This window comes from Eutrema salsugineum, unplaced genomic scaffold (assembly GCF_000478725.1).
Source record: "Eutrema salsugineum unplaced genomic scaffold, Eutsalg1_0 scaffold_4, whole genome shotgun sequence".
NCBI classification, from domain to species: Eukaryota; Viridiplantae; Streptophyta; class Magnoliopsida; order Brassicales; family Brassicaceae; genus Eutrema; species Eutrema salsugineum.
The window spans coordinates 14,410,125-14,424,245 of NW_006256686.1; positions in this window are offsets into that span (position 1 = coordinate 14,410,125).

Sequence of the window (14,121 nt, forward strand, 5' to 3'; positions counted from 1 at the left end):
TCCTTCTTTTAGCCAATGTTTGTGTGAGAATTGAAAGGCCACCTTGGATCAAACTTAGCAGAAAGTGTTAGGTTTAGAGCGACAAGGGCAGGTCTCATTGAGTGCTGTGTTCCAACATCAAGGAACTGAGAGTTTTGGCGAGGAATAAGTGTGGGGGAAAAGACTTTTTGGTGAGTGGAAAAAGGTGAGATGAGTGGAAAGAGAGAGTGAAAATAACTAGGGGAATGAAAGAAAAAGAAGTCAGTCTTGGTGTTTTGAGAAAGTGAGCTCTGGTTTGTTGAAAAGAAAAATCTAGCCTCTAAGTGAAAAAGAAAGAAAAGAAGCCAAAAGCTCAAATGTTTTGATAAGAAAGAAAGAAGAGGCTAGAAGTTGTAAAAGAAAAAGAGCTGTGTAAAGTTTGAGTTCCAAGACTTGAGAGTGAAAGTGAAGAACAAATCCCCTAGTGAGAGAAAAATGAGTGTGAAAAGTGAGGTCTTTGAGCAAGAGAGGAAGCTTTGAGTAGAGGGTGGGGAGTGATGAGTCTTTGCCCTTGTATGCATAGGTTGCTTTTTACCTTTAGCATTCTGCCAAAGTTTGATCATTCATAGAGAGATCCCTTTGCTGCATTTAACCCACTTGAACACTGATGAGATCATTTTAATCTCATAGCCTCTCCCTAGCCAAGCCAGCTTGTTTAAACCTTGCATCATGAGATCCACCTGATAAAAGCTTAATGAATGTGAAAGAGTTGAGAGAGAGAAGAACTTGTGGAGATTCCTTGCTGAGTTGACATATATCTGAGTATGGCTTTGCATTGCATAATTGAGCATGAACTTGAATTCTCATTGTGATCACTTCTCTCAAAAAGAAAATGTGAACTCCCATTGCATACAACCTCTTTCTCTCATTTGCTCTTTTTGCTTGAGGACAAGCAAAGGACAAGTGTGGGGGAGTTGATATGTTCATAATTTGCATCATTTAGGTTGCATAAATCATTCCAAATCATGTTTTATTTCATGTATTTTAGGTCCCTAGGGTTTGTTTTAGAACTTAGGAGATGCATTAGGTCCCAATGAGTCTTTGCATGTTTTGAGTGTCTATCAGGTGATTATGGAGCTGAAAAGATGAATCCAGGAGGTGGAATGGTGAGCAGAGCTTGAAAAAGTGGAAAACTTGAGTCTATGGAGGTTATCGGCCATTCTCGCTGGCCAGGAAGGTTTTACCGGCCATTTTCATGTACCGCGGGAAGCTTTACCGGCCATTTTCACGTACCGCGAATTAAGTATATCGGCCAAAATCTCCGGGTGCGAACGAGTCTCAGAAATCACCTGTCCGGGGAGCCTTCCGGTCCGATTCAGATGGCGGGTCCTTCATAGAAGTTGGAGAGCATTGAAGCACGGTCTCATAGCAATTGGAATCGTAGAATTCGGACGCGTGAGCAGAGAGATAAGCTCGTCGGAAGAAACCCCTGTCTCGCAGGTATTCCGGACCGAGCAGATCAGTTCTGAAGGATGCGAAGGACGGTGCACTTCCAGGCCGATTCAGCTTCCGGGTCCTTCATGAGAATCAGAGACATTTGAGTTTTCTTTCCAGAACGTCCAAGAGCATTCAATTCGGATCTATGAGCAGGAAGATACGGCCTCCGGAATGGACACATGTCTAGACGCCTCTCTCTGGTCGTATACATGCACTGCAAAGATGTGCCCTCCAGGAAGCCTTCCACCTCCCAAGCACTGAAACTTCCTTCACAGAAGTTGGAGATAAATGAGTCCTCTGTCTTCTGCAACCGAAATCATTCAATTCGGACAAGTATCACAGGAGTTACACTCTCCGGAATGCGAAGTGATCTAAGCTGCTCTGGATGCTGCGAGATGGTCTTGCGACTTGGTTAACCCGCAGGCCTGAAGATGAACACCTGAATGCTGATGCTGCGAGTTGAAATGTGCGGGTAAACTATCACTGGAAGAGGTCTGGAGCTCCCGAGCAAGAGAAATGCTAAGTCCACAATCGTGCGACTTAGGCATGCGAGTCATCCGCGCCTGGATCTATGCCGCACGATCACTCGGAATTCACTCCGACTTGAGCCTGCGACCTAAGTGCAATAGAGACCAACCCGCACAGTTTCTACATCCCCCAGAAACCGGCTCAGCCCTGCGAGTTGGAGAGGAAGGAGACCATGCCGCAGAAACACTCGCAATTTACTCCTAGATAGGCGTGCGGCTCCGACAAGGTGATTCAAGCCTCACAAGACAAGTCTTCATCTACTGCGACTTAGGTGTGCGGCCTGGGACATACTGAACCGACCCGCAGCTTTTCCCACTTTATCCATTAAAGCCGGGTCAGGACCCGGTTTGTTCCGGGCTGACCCGGTTCGTTTTTAAGAAGGTATAAATACTTTTTAGGGTTTTTTGGGGGAGAACTAAGTTTTATTCCCTTTGTCTCTTGCCTTTTTGGTGAAAAGACTCCATTAAGAAGAGAAATATCTTTATTTGAGTGTTTAATCAAGAGAGTTTAAGGAGATCTGGGTGTTTAAAGCTGTTTTCTTTTGAATCTATCATCTCCATCTCCATTTCTCATCATTAATCATGCTAATCTACTCAACTTGCAAAAGTTTAAGAGAGATTAGTATGATTAGTGAGTAGTCACCTTAATGAGGTTCTAGATGTGTAGGTTAGGGTGCTAAAGTGTTAGATTAGGAGTGCTTAGGGCTAGATTCATTGATTCATCTCTCTAAACAGCTGTTCTCTATGCTAAATCCTTGATAATCACTTGAGATCTAGATTCTGGGAATTTCATGCACCAAAAGTGTTTGATGAAATTCCTGAAAGAGTTGTGTTAGAGGTTTAAGTAATTTTTCATCATGGGAATGATTTGTTAAATGCTTGAATGATCATTAAGAGCTGTTTGTTAATGCATATTGATTCATGTTTCACAAATGGGAATTTGGTTTGAAAATGGATTAGTATAGGGGTTAATACCTTCATGAGAGGATTAACCTAGATTAGAGTTCTTAATCATTTGAATCATGTCTCATCATTGTCATTAGCATTTCTAGTTTAACACCAAGGCACCCTAACCAACTATCATGTCTAGAATCTCATGCCTCCATCATATCATATTCACATCATTTGTCATTGTCATTTGTCTTTAAACCTGTTTATGTTTATAGTTGTCTCTAGATTAATCAAAACCTATTCTTGTTTGCTTGAATTAAGAACTTGATCATATAGCTTAGTGTCTAACACCACATCTGGATTGATAAACCTCTTTGTACTACATTGACAAGGGGATTGATAGCCCTGAGACCCTTAAAAGTCCTATCTATCACTCATGCTGGTACGGTCTTACTTAGAGGTGGAAGAGGCCAACACGATCAAGGAAAGAAGCCTCCCATGGTTCGCGGATCTTGTGAACTACCTGTCTTGCGGTTTAGAGCCACCGGATCTTGATGCCTATCAGAGGAAAAAGTTCTTTAGAGATGTGATGAGATATCATTGGGATGAGCCGTATCTTTACGTGCTTAACAAGGACCATCTCTATAGGCGATGCTTGGCCGAAGAAGAGATCCATCTGGTGCTACAAGAATGCCACGGTTCAGCGTACGGTGGTCACTTAGGTGCATTCAAGACGGTTGCCAAGGTTTTGCAAAGCGGCTTCTGGTGGCCGACTATGTTCAAGGACGCTCAAGATGTGGTATCGAGATGCGAGGCTTGTCAAAGGCACGGTAACATATCCAAGAGGAATGAGATGCCCCAAAACCCAATCTTTGAGGTCGAGGTCTTCGACTGTTGGGGCATTGACTTCATGGGTCCCTTTGTGAGTTCATACGGAAACCAGTACATCCTTGTCGCGGTGGACTATGTGAGTAAGTGGGTCGAAGCTGTTGCATCCCCAACCAACGATTCAAAAGTGGTGGTAAAGCTTTTCAAAAGTATCATTTTCCCACGGTTTGGAGTTCCAAGAGTAGTAATCAGTGATGGGGGAAGCCACTTTATCAATAAGACTCTTGAGAGTCTTTTAAGGAAGCATGGGGTAAGGCACAAGGTTGCCACACCTTATCATCCGCAGACTAGTGGTCAAGTGGAGGTCTCTAACCGACAGATAAAGGCTATTTTATAAAGAACCGTGAGCTCATCTAGGAAGGATTGGAGCAAGAAACTTGATGATGCTTTGTGGGCTTACAGAACCGCGTACAAGACCCCCATTGGAACCTCACCGTTTAACTTGCTCTATGGGAAAAGCTGTCATCTACCGGTTGAGTTGGAATACAAAGCATTGTGGGCAGTGAAACTTCTGAACTTTGACATCAAGACTGCACAAGAGAAGAGGGTTTTACAGCTTCATGAGCTTGAGGAAATCCGGTTAGATGCTTTTGAGAGCTCTAAGATCTACAAAGAAAGGACTAAAGCGCTTCATGACAAGAAGATACACAAGAGAGAGTTCAAAGAAGGAGACCAAGTTCTGCTGTTTAACTCGAAACTCAAGCTATTCCCTGGGAAGTTGAGATCCAGATGGTCCGGTCCATTCGAAATTCTTGAAGTAAGGCCTTATGGAGCGGTTGTTCTAAAAGGAAAAGATGGACAAGGCTTTGTGGTAAACGGTCAGAGGGTAAAGCACTACCTGGCATCAGAAACAAGAGAGGGAGCTACCTCAGTTCCTCTTCTTGAACCAGAATCAGCCTGAAAAGGTATGAAAAGTCAAACTTAGTGACGTTAAACAAAGTGCTCTTGGGAGACACCCCAAGCTTATCCTTGTACATATTTCGCTTTTCATCTTCTTTTTCTTTTTACTTGAAGCTTTTTGAAGGGTTTGTTAATTGTTTCAGGAGTTCGATGGTGAATCTTGATGATGAGAGTAAGAAAAAGCTTGAAAATGACACGGCCTGATGAATTAAGTCCTAGAGTGTACGTAGCCTCGGTATCGACCCTTGGTATATACATACCGCGGTCACCTTTTACCGAGTAAAGCCTGAGAACCTCGGCTAGACTCCTCGACTCGATTTCATCATAGCCGTGTCCGAGAAGTGTCATAGTGAAATGAATAAGTGTGGGGGAAGGCCACGGTGTAAACACCTCGGTATAACTATACCGAGGGGCAAAGTTCACTTAAAACAGTCTAAAACCTCGATCCGAGACCGCGACCAGTCTACACCAGGGCTGGACCGTTTAAACCCCCTGCACCAAGTGATTCTTTGTTAAAACAAGTGACCTCGGCATGATACCCTCGTGGTGGAGCATACCGAGGTGCCCAGTTTCAAGAATGATCAAAAACATAAACACTTGGGACACTTGAGTCAAAGAAGAAGGTTTGCGCGGACTAAGGAAAAGATTTGAAGACCGCGGGGAAATTCTTGTTAACTTGAGCTTAGCCCACTCGGCTTGGTGCCCTCGAGGTAGAACAAGTCGAGGCCGCTCAAGAGAACACGAGAAAAACCACTCTAGTCCGTACGGCTCACGTCATTCCCAAGTCGCGCCATTTGGAAGCTTTGCGCGGTAATTTGAATTTAAACGACCGGTCAAAGCTGTTTTGGCGCGGGTCAACGGTCGCAGCTGGAGGAGAAGGGGGGGACCAGTCCCACTACAGTCCAAACGCCAGCTGGAAAGCGCGACACCGCCCATACCAGCCTCCATCCCGAGCCAAAACCGAGAGTTTGCCTTCTTCTCTCTTTTCTCTGCATTTCACGAGCACATCTCTCTCATTTCTCATCCATTTCTTGTGATTCCAAGCGCTCTAGACTCGTTAAGGTGTTGTATATTCATCATAAGCATTCCACTAAGCTTGAATCTTGGATTCCCAAAGGTATTTGCATCTTAAAGAACTCATCTTTTTCCTTCATTCTTTGCGAGCTTTATTGTTTGTGAAATGTGGAATCGATTCTTTTAGAACATGTCGGCCTTTGGGAACAATTTTAAAAATTCCATCACGATAGATAACATAAGAAAAACCGGTCTTTGCTCTGAAAATCACTTGTTCTTGAATTTTTAAAATTCTTGAGAAAATGCGCTTGGAATCGGTCTTAATGATGCTTTGAGATGTTGAGCTGAACTGTTTAGATATCGTGTCTTTCTTTGCTTGTTCTGGCTTGTTCTTACTTCCTTTGATGTTTGGAAAAAGCTATAACCCTGGTCTTGTTAGAGAAAAAGCTCTGTTCTTGCTATCTTAAGAGACATGTGCTTGTTGATGTACATGATTCTAACGGTCTTTTTGAGGATCTGCCTTGCAGATGACCGGTGACCGAGCTGTTCCCACTCATGAGACGAACAAAAACGAGGTCCAGAGGAGGAGTACAAAAGGGAAAGCCGTGGCACGCAATGGTGGAACAAGCAAGAAACCCTCCGTGAGGTCCGATGGTGAGCCAGCCGCCAAGCGAGCAAGGAACGCCGAGCTCACTCTGGTTCCAACCCTTGAACCAAAAAGGAATGGAGAGCAGGCAACCACTGAGAACGATGGGGACGAGCTGAGAGCCATAGTCCCTCATGAACCCGATTGTGGCAAGAAGGCCAAGAAGGAACCAAAGCCCGAGCCTGAGGAGGAACATTTCCCGACTACTGAGGAGTACTTGGACCACTTTAACTCTATAAGAGTAGCTCAAGGTCGGTTCCCTGATATGGAGCTGTTGAGGAAGCTTGAGATACTCGATGATGTTACACTCATCTTTCAAAACATGGGCTTGGCCGAGTTCTTCATGATGAGCGATGTTGGTTACGAGGGGATCACACAACAGTTTCTTGCCACTTTGGAGGTTGTCATCTACCCCAAGAGAGATCCCAAGCGTCTACATGGCAAAGGGTTCGGACACATTGAGTTTGACATAGAAGGCATGCACTACAAGGTCAGTTTCAAGGAGCTTGATGAGATATTTGGATTTGAAAGGAATGGAAGCTCGCTTGACAAGTTTGTGTACCCTCGTGATGAGTTGGCCGCGTTGTGGGAAACGATATCTTTTGGGCCTTACTTGGGAGGCAAGAGCAAGACAAGCTGCATCAGGAACCCTGCGATCAGATACACCAACCGGGTCCTGGCCTCTACGTTCTTCTCTACATGCAACCCTGGTGTCATTCACACGGCAGAGCTTGAACTGTTGGGACTTGGACTTAAGCCGCTCATCACTCAAATGAAGAACAAAAAGGAGTTCCAAGGGCCAATGCATGTACCGTCTTTAGGAGCGTTCTTTGCGATCCAAATGCTCACCTATAGACACAATGTGTGGTGTGACCGAAAGAAGAAGGGAGCAAGGAGGGTTCAGAACGGTTGGATTGTCACTAAAATCTTGAGAGCTCAAGGGTTCATACTCCCGGATTCACCATCGAGGCCGAGTCTCATTAATGAGCAATACCTAAGTAAAAGTGGTTTCTTCGGAGGCAAGTCAGGGGATAGATGGGTTTACAACTTCACGCTGATGCACAGGGACGGTACACAAGTTCAACTGCCTAACCGAGGCCTCACCATGCTTGATAAGCAGTGTAACGTCTCCTTCTATGTCCTCAAAGATCAGTTGTACAACCCATCTCTCGGCCCACCAATGCGCAAGTGCACCAAAGCCATACCTAACAAGCCTCAGAACGAGAACGGCCCGGCCGGAGGTGAGAACGAAGAAGAACGGCACGCTGAGAGAAGGATGGGAGCAAGCCGATATCATTTTGATCCATACGTGTGGGGTGAGCCTGAATACCACACCAAGAAGCTGTATTTGCGAGTGAACACTCTCCAAAATTGGTGTAAGTGGCAAGACAAGACCATTCATGCCTTGGTGGACTGTGTAAGGCACCTGAAGAAGAAGGTCAAGCAGCTCACACGGCCATCTTCTCCGGACAAGAACTCGGGGACCTCAACCGCACCAGTTACACAGGAGGAGGTTGGGGAAAGCTCAAACGCAAGGAACCCGGAGTTTCCACCAGGCAAAGAGGATTGGATCGACCCTGCCTTGGCATTCTTACCTGAACCCTCGGATAGCAGCCCACCACGTCAGTCCACACCCTCCTGCTCAACATCAAATCCCTCGTACTACTTGGGATCAGACCTCTCCGACTAAGGTATCGACTTCAAACTCTTGTACATATGCATCTTGTGTATATCATCCTGCATTCGTTTAGTTTGTCTTTTTACTTCTCTCACACGCTTTTATAACACACGGGACTGTGTTATTCAAGTGTGGGGGAGGAGCTTTGTGTTTTCTGATCTTGTTTTCTTTGTTCTTATTTGACTTTTGCATTCTTGAGTCTCATTTAGCTTTGTACATATGGTAAAACCACATCATTAACATTCTAGTTGCATCTCGCATTCTAAGATCGAGTCTAGTTGCATCATTTAGGATTGCATCAGTGCAAGGAGCAATGATAGATTTTTTCCTAGAGAGTAAATCACTTGAGAACTTGAACTAAATATGCTTGTGAAACTCATTCTGTGCTTGTAAAGCTTGAAACGATTTGAATCTGAGAAGCAAGTCTAAATTACACTCAACTCTAGTTAAGTGATAACCCTGAACTTGAATTGTAAATATCTTTTGATGCATTGCTTGAATTGGCTTGTGGATACCGATATACATACTTGAGCTAGAATCATTGTTTTCACCACCCTCTTTTCCTTTGCTCAAGTAGCTGAATCCGCATCATGGATCAGTTCCCTCACCTTGAGCCCAACTTTCTTTTCGAGCCAATGTTTGTGTGTGAATTGTAAGGCCACCTTGGACTGAACTTAGCAGAAAGTGTTAGGTTTAGAGCGACAAGGGCATGTCTCATTGAGTGCTACGTTCCAACATCAAGGAACTGAGAGTATTGGCGAGAAATAAGTGTGGGGGAAAATATCTATTGGTGAGTGGAAAAAGGTGAGCTGAGAGAAAAATAGAGAGTGGGAATAGCTAGGGGAATGAAAGAAAAAGAATCGAGTCTTGAATTTGAAAAGAAGAGCTCTGTTGTTCTAAAAAGAAAAGTATAGTCTCTGAAATGAAAAGAAGCCAAAAAGGCTCAAGTGTTCTAAAAAAGAAAAGAAAAGAGGCTAATCGCTGTAAAAGAAAAGAGCTGTTTGAATAAGTAAACACCAAAGGCTTGAAAATCAAAACAAAAGTGAGTCCCCTAGTGAAAAAGAAAGCGATTGAGAGAGTGAGGATCTTGAGAGGGTGAGCAAGTGAGAAAAGCTTTGAGTGGAGTGTGGGGTGTGATGAGTCTTGCCCTTGTATGCATCGGTTGCTTTTTACCTTTAGCATTCTGCCAAAGTTTGGTCGTTCATTGAGTGAACCCATTGTTGCATTGCACCCGCTTGAATATTGATGAGATCATTTTTATCTCATGACCTTACCCTAGCCAAGCCAGCCTATTTGAACATTGCATCATTTGATTCACCGGTTACGAGCTTAATGAATGTGAAAGAGTTGAATGTGATAATGACTTGTGGAGATTCTGTGCTTTAGTTGAAAAATATCTGAGTATGGCTTTGCATTGCATATTTGAGCATGAATCCAAGTTCTCTTTGTGATCACTTCTCTCTAAAAAGGAAATATGAGCTCCATCTGCATTACAACCTCTTTCTCTCATTTGTTCTCTTCGCTTGAGGACAAGCAAAGGACAAGTGTGGGGGAGTTGATATGTCTATATTTTACATCATTTAGAGAGCATTTTAGAGTCCTCATCATGTGTTTTCCCATGTAAATTGTGTCTTTAGGCATGAAAATAGGATTTAGGGCTTGCATTAGGTCCCAAAGAGTTTTGCATGTTTTGAAGTCTTTATCAGGTGCTTTGGGAGTCGTTTGGAGCTTAAGAAGAGGAGCAGAGGAGAAAACGGTGAAGAAAAGGGTCAAAAATGGTGAAAACCGCTTGGAGAAATTTCTCGACCAAATCGCGTACCGGACGGACGGAAACCTCGGCCAAAATCCTTACCGATCGCTCAGCACCGGCCAAATTCCTTACCGATCGACCAAAGTCAGCTTGGGTCGAAGATCGGGTGCAAATACCATGGGTTGAGTTTTTGGCCGAGGCGAAGGAATTTTTACGACCAAAAAGCTTACCGCGGTACACAGCCCTCGGCCATTTTCCTTACCGCGGGAAGCTTTTCTCGACCAAAATTTGTCCTTGTCCGCGTGTTTCAAAGATCAGCAATCCGGAGAACCTTCCGGTCCGAACCAGTTGGCGGGGTCTTCAGCAAAGTCGGAGATAATCAGGCAAAGATCCCAGAACAGTTGGAATCATCCAATTCGGACCAATGGGGAGAAAGATACAGCCTCCAGAAGATGCACCAACATTACGCGCACCCGAGAACCAAACGGCGGAGTACGAAGGCTACGGCGGACGGAGCCTTTCCGGACCAAATCAGCTTGCCCGGTCTTCATCAAAGTTTGAGATCTGTGAAAGAACTTTTCAGAACAGTTAGGATCGCTCAATTCGGAGCAGTGGTTTGAGAGATAAAGTCTCCGGAGTTCACATCGGTCTAAAAAGCTTATTTTCTGGTGATTCCAATGCGGTTCAAAGATGTGAAATCCAGGAAGCCCTCCGCTTCCCAAGCTCCGAGGGTTTCTTCACCAAAGTTCGAGCTTATTGAGTCATCTTGACTATGGAACTGGTCTCAGAGCATTTGGAGTCGTGGGTTGAAAGTTACTGTTTCCGGAAGGTGACATGGTCGATACGAACCCAAATATGTTGCGATACGCGCTAAGTGTTTTCTCAGGGCTCGGCATCGTTACCTCGACATCGGCCAAGTCAAGGCTCGTATTTTGGGAGTATTCTGAACTAGGCCTCGTGCTGACGCCTCGGCACGTTGGAATCAAGGCATGCACACGTAAGAAATGAAGCTGGAAACGACTAAGTGTTGAACGTGCACCTCGGTGTAGCGACCTCGGCGTGCATGCCGGACCCTGTTCGCTCAAACCCCTCGACTACCAAGCGCCTCGGCATTTCATGCCGAGGTCCATTGTCACAAACCCAGAATCAAGAACAAAGCTGCCCAAGAATACACACGTGAAGATGGATCAAAGACTAGGGTTCATGCATGTTCTTGACGTGTTCTTCACGAGATCTTCATTTGGATCTGGACTCACGTGCACTCCTCGACATGAAGACCTCGGCTTCACTCTCCGACACACCGTGGCACTCACCCATCAACCCAAGATCGCGGTTCAGTACCCGGTTTGTTCCGGGCTGACCCGCGACACTTTACCTTTGCTATATATACATTTTGAGACTAAAAACCTAATCATCTTATCTCTTATCTGTTTTTAGCTTTAAGAACTTGCCTCCTTGGTGAAACTTGGTGATTTGAATCCGATATCTTGTTGTTGCATAAGAAATCTTGTTCTTCATTTATTTCTTCTATCATCTAACATTTAACTCCTCATCATGACCAGCTACACGTCTTGCAAAGGACTTAGTGAGCTCGTTATGATTAGTGAGTAGTCGTTTAAGCGGCTTTAGATGAGTAGATTAGGGTGCTTTCAAGGTAGATTAGTGGGTTTAGGTGTCTAGTCCTGCAAGTTTCATTCTTTAACCGACGAGATCTCTAGGCTGGATCCAAGCACATCACTTGAGGTTCAGATCCGAGACATATCTCGCATCAAAAGTGTTTGTAGAAATGTCTGAACCACTCGGTTAAGGGTTTAAGAGTCTTTCATCGCGAGAGTGATAGTTTGTTCTCTTAAATGACATTTTTGAACTGATTCTTATTGCTGATTGATTCGATGCTTCTCAAAAGACATTTTTGGTATGAAGGAGGATCAATTTAGATGCATAATACTTTCATGAGAAGATTAACATGCCTTGAGTTCAAAGTTAAATGAAACCGCTTGATGTTTTGATTCATTAACCCACTAGTTGAACTTGGAAGCACCCGAGTCAAGTATCTCGTCTAAAGTCTCTTGCTTTATTACATATTATCATCATCTGAATCGCTTAGTTATCATTTGCATCTTTGCTTTGTTTGATTCTCATCATTTACCTTACTTACATGCTTAATCATTGTTATTTAGCTTAGAAAAACCTTCACCTTTTTATCTTGACTTAAATAAACAAACAACATAGACTAGTGTCTCGTTGACAAGTCTGGATTGACACCTCTTAGTACTACTTTGACAAGGGGATTGATAGCCCTGAGACTTAAAAAGTCTTATCTATCAAGAACTTGAAAGTAATCAGTAATAACAAGAAAGTAAGCACTTGATCTCAAGAACAGATCAGAGCTTAATGCTAAACAAACCACAATTTGGCAACTAAGAGTTTTCAAGGCCCTTTATAGAGGTTATCAATCCCCTGTCTTGTAGTACAAGGGGTTTATCAATCCAAGAATGTGGTGATAGACACTAAGCTATGTAATCAGGTTCTTAATTCAAGCAAACAAAAGTGGTTTTGATTATCTAAAGACAACTACAAACTCAAACAGGATTAAAGACTAATGACAATGACAAATGATGTGAATAAGATATGATGGAGGCATGAGATTCTAGACATGATAGTTGGTTAGGGTGCTTTGGTGCTAAACTAGAAATGCTAATGACAATGATGAGACATGATTCAAATGATTAAGAACTCTAATCTAGGTTAATCCTCTCATGAAGGTATTAACCCCTATACTAATCCATTTTCAAACCAAAATCCCATTTGTGAAATATGAATCAATATGCATTAATAAACAGTTCTTAATGATCATTCAAGCAATTAACAATACATCATCATGCAGAGAAGGCTTAAACCTCTAATACAGCTCTTTGTGGAATTTCATCAAACACTTTTGGTGCATGAAATTCCCAGAATCTAGATCTCAAGTGATGCAAGGATCTAGCATAGAGAACAGCTGTTTAGAGAAATGAATCAATAAATCTAGCCCTAAGCACTTCTAATCGAACACTTTAGCACCCTAACCTACACATCTAGAACCTCATTAAGGTGACTACTCACTAATCATACTAATCTCTCTTAAACCTTTGCAAGTAGAGAAGATTGGCATGATTAATGATGAGAAATGGAGATGGAGATGATAGATTAAGAAGAAAACAGTTTTAAACACAAAGATCTCTTAAAACTCTCACTCAAATTTAGATATTTCTCTTCTTAATGGAGTCTTTCACAAAAGAGGCAAGAGACAAAGGGAATAAAACTTAGTCCCTTCAGAAAAAATCCTAAAAAGTATTTATACCTCTCTAAAAACGAACCGGGTCAGCCCGGAACGAACCGGGTCCTGACCCGGTTCTAATGGATAAAGTAGGAATCCTGTGGGTTGTTCCAGTGTCTCCCAGGTAGCATGCCCAAGTCGCAGTAGATGAAGAATGCTGCTTGTGAGACTTAAATCGCTTGTCTTAGCCGCACGCCCAAGTAGGAGTGTTTTGCGAGTGTTGCTGCGGCTTGATATTCTTCTTCTTCAACTCGCAGGTCCAAGGCGGTTTCTGGGGAATGTGCATATGTGCGGGTTGGTTTCCATTGCACCTAGGTCGCAGGCTCAAGTCGGAGTGATTTGCGAGTGGTCGTGCGGCTTAATTCCAGGCACGGCTAACTCGCATGCCTAAGTCGCACGATTGTGAACTTAGCATTTCTCTTGCTCGGGAGCTTCAGACCTCATCCAGTGATAGCTTACCCGCACTTCTCAACTCGCAGCATCAGCTTTCAGGCATTCATCTTCAGGCCTGCGGGTTAACCAAATCGCAAGACCATCTCGCAGCATTCAGAGCAGCTTGGACCACTTCGCATTCCGGAGAGTGTAACTTCCACGAAACCTGTCCGAATTGAGTGATTCCGGTTGCAGAAGACAGAGGACTCATTTATCTCCAACTTTGGTAAAGGAAGCTTCGGTGCTTGGGAGGTGGAAGGCTTCCTGGAGGGCACATCTTTGCAATGCATTTACACTATCAGAGAGAGGCGTCTAGACATGTGTCCATTCCGGAGACCGTATCTTCCTCCTCATAGCTCTGAATTGAATGATCTTGGACGTTCTGGAAAGAAGACTCAAATGTCTCTGATTATCATGCAGGCCCCGGAAACTGAATCGGCGTGGAAGTGCACCGTCCTTCGCATTCTTCGGAGCTCATCGGCTCGGTCCAAAACAGCAGCGAGACAGGGGTTTCTTCCGACGAGCTTAAATCTCTGCTGACGGGTCCGAATTCCATGATTCTACTTGCTATGAATCCGTGATCCATGTGATCTCGGCGCTAGCGCTATGGGGATCGAGAAA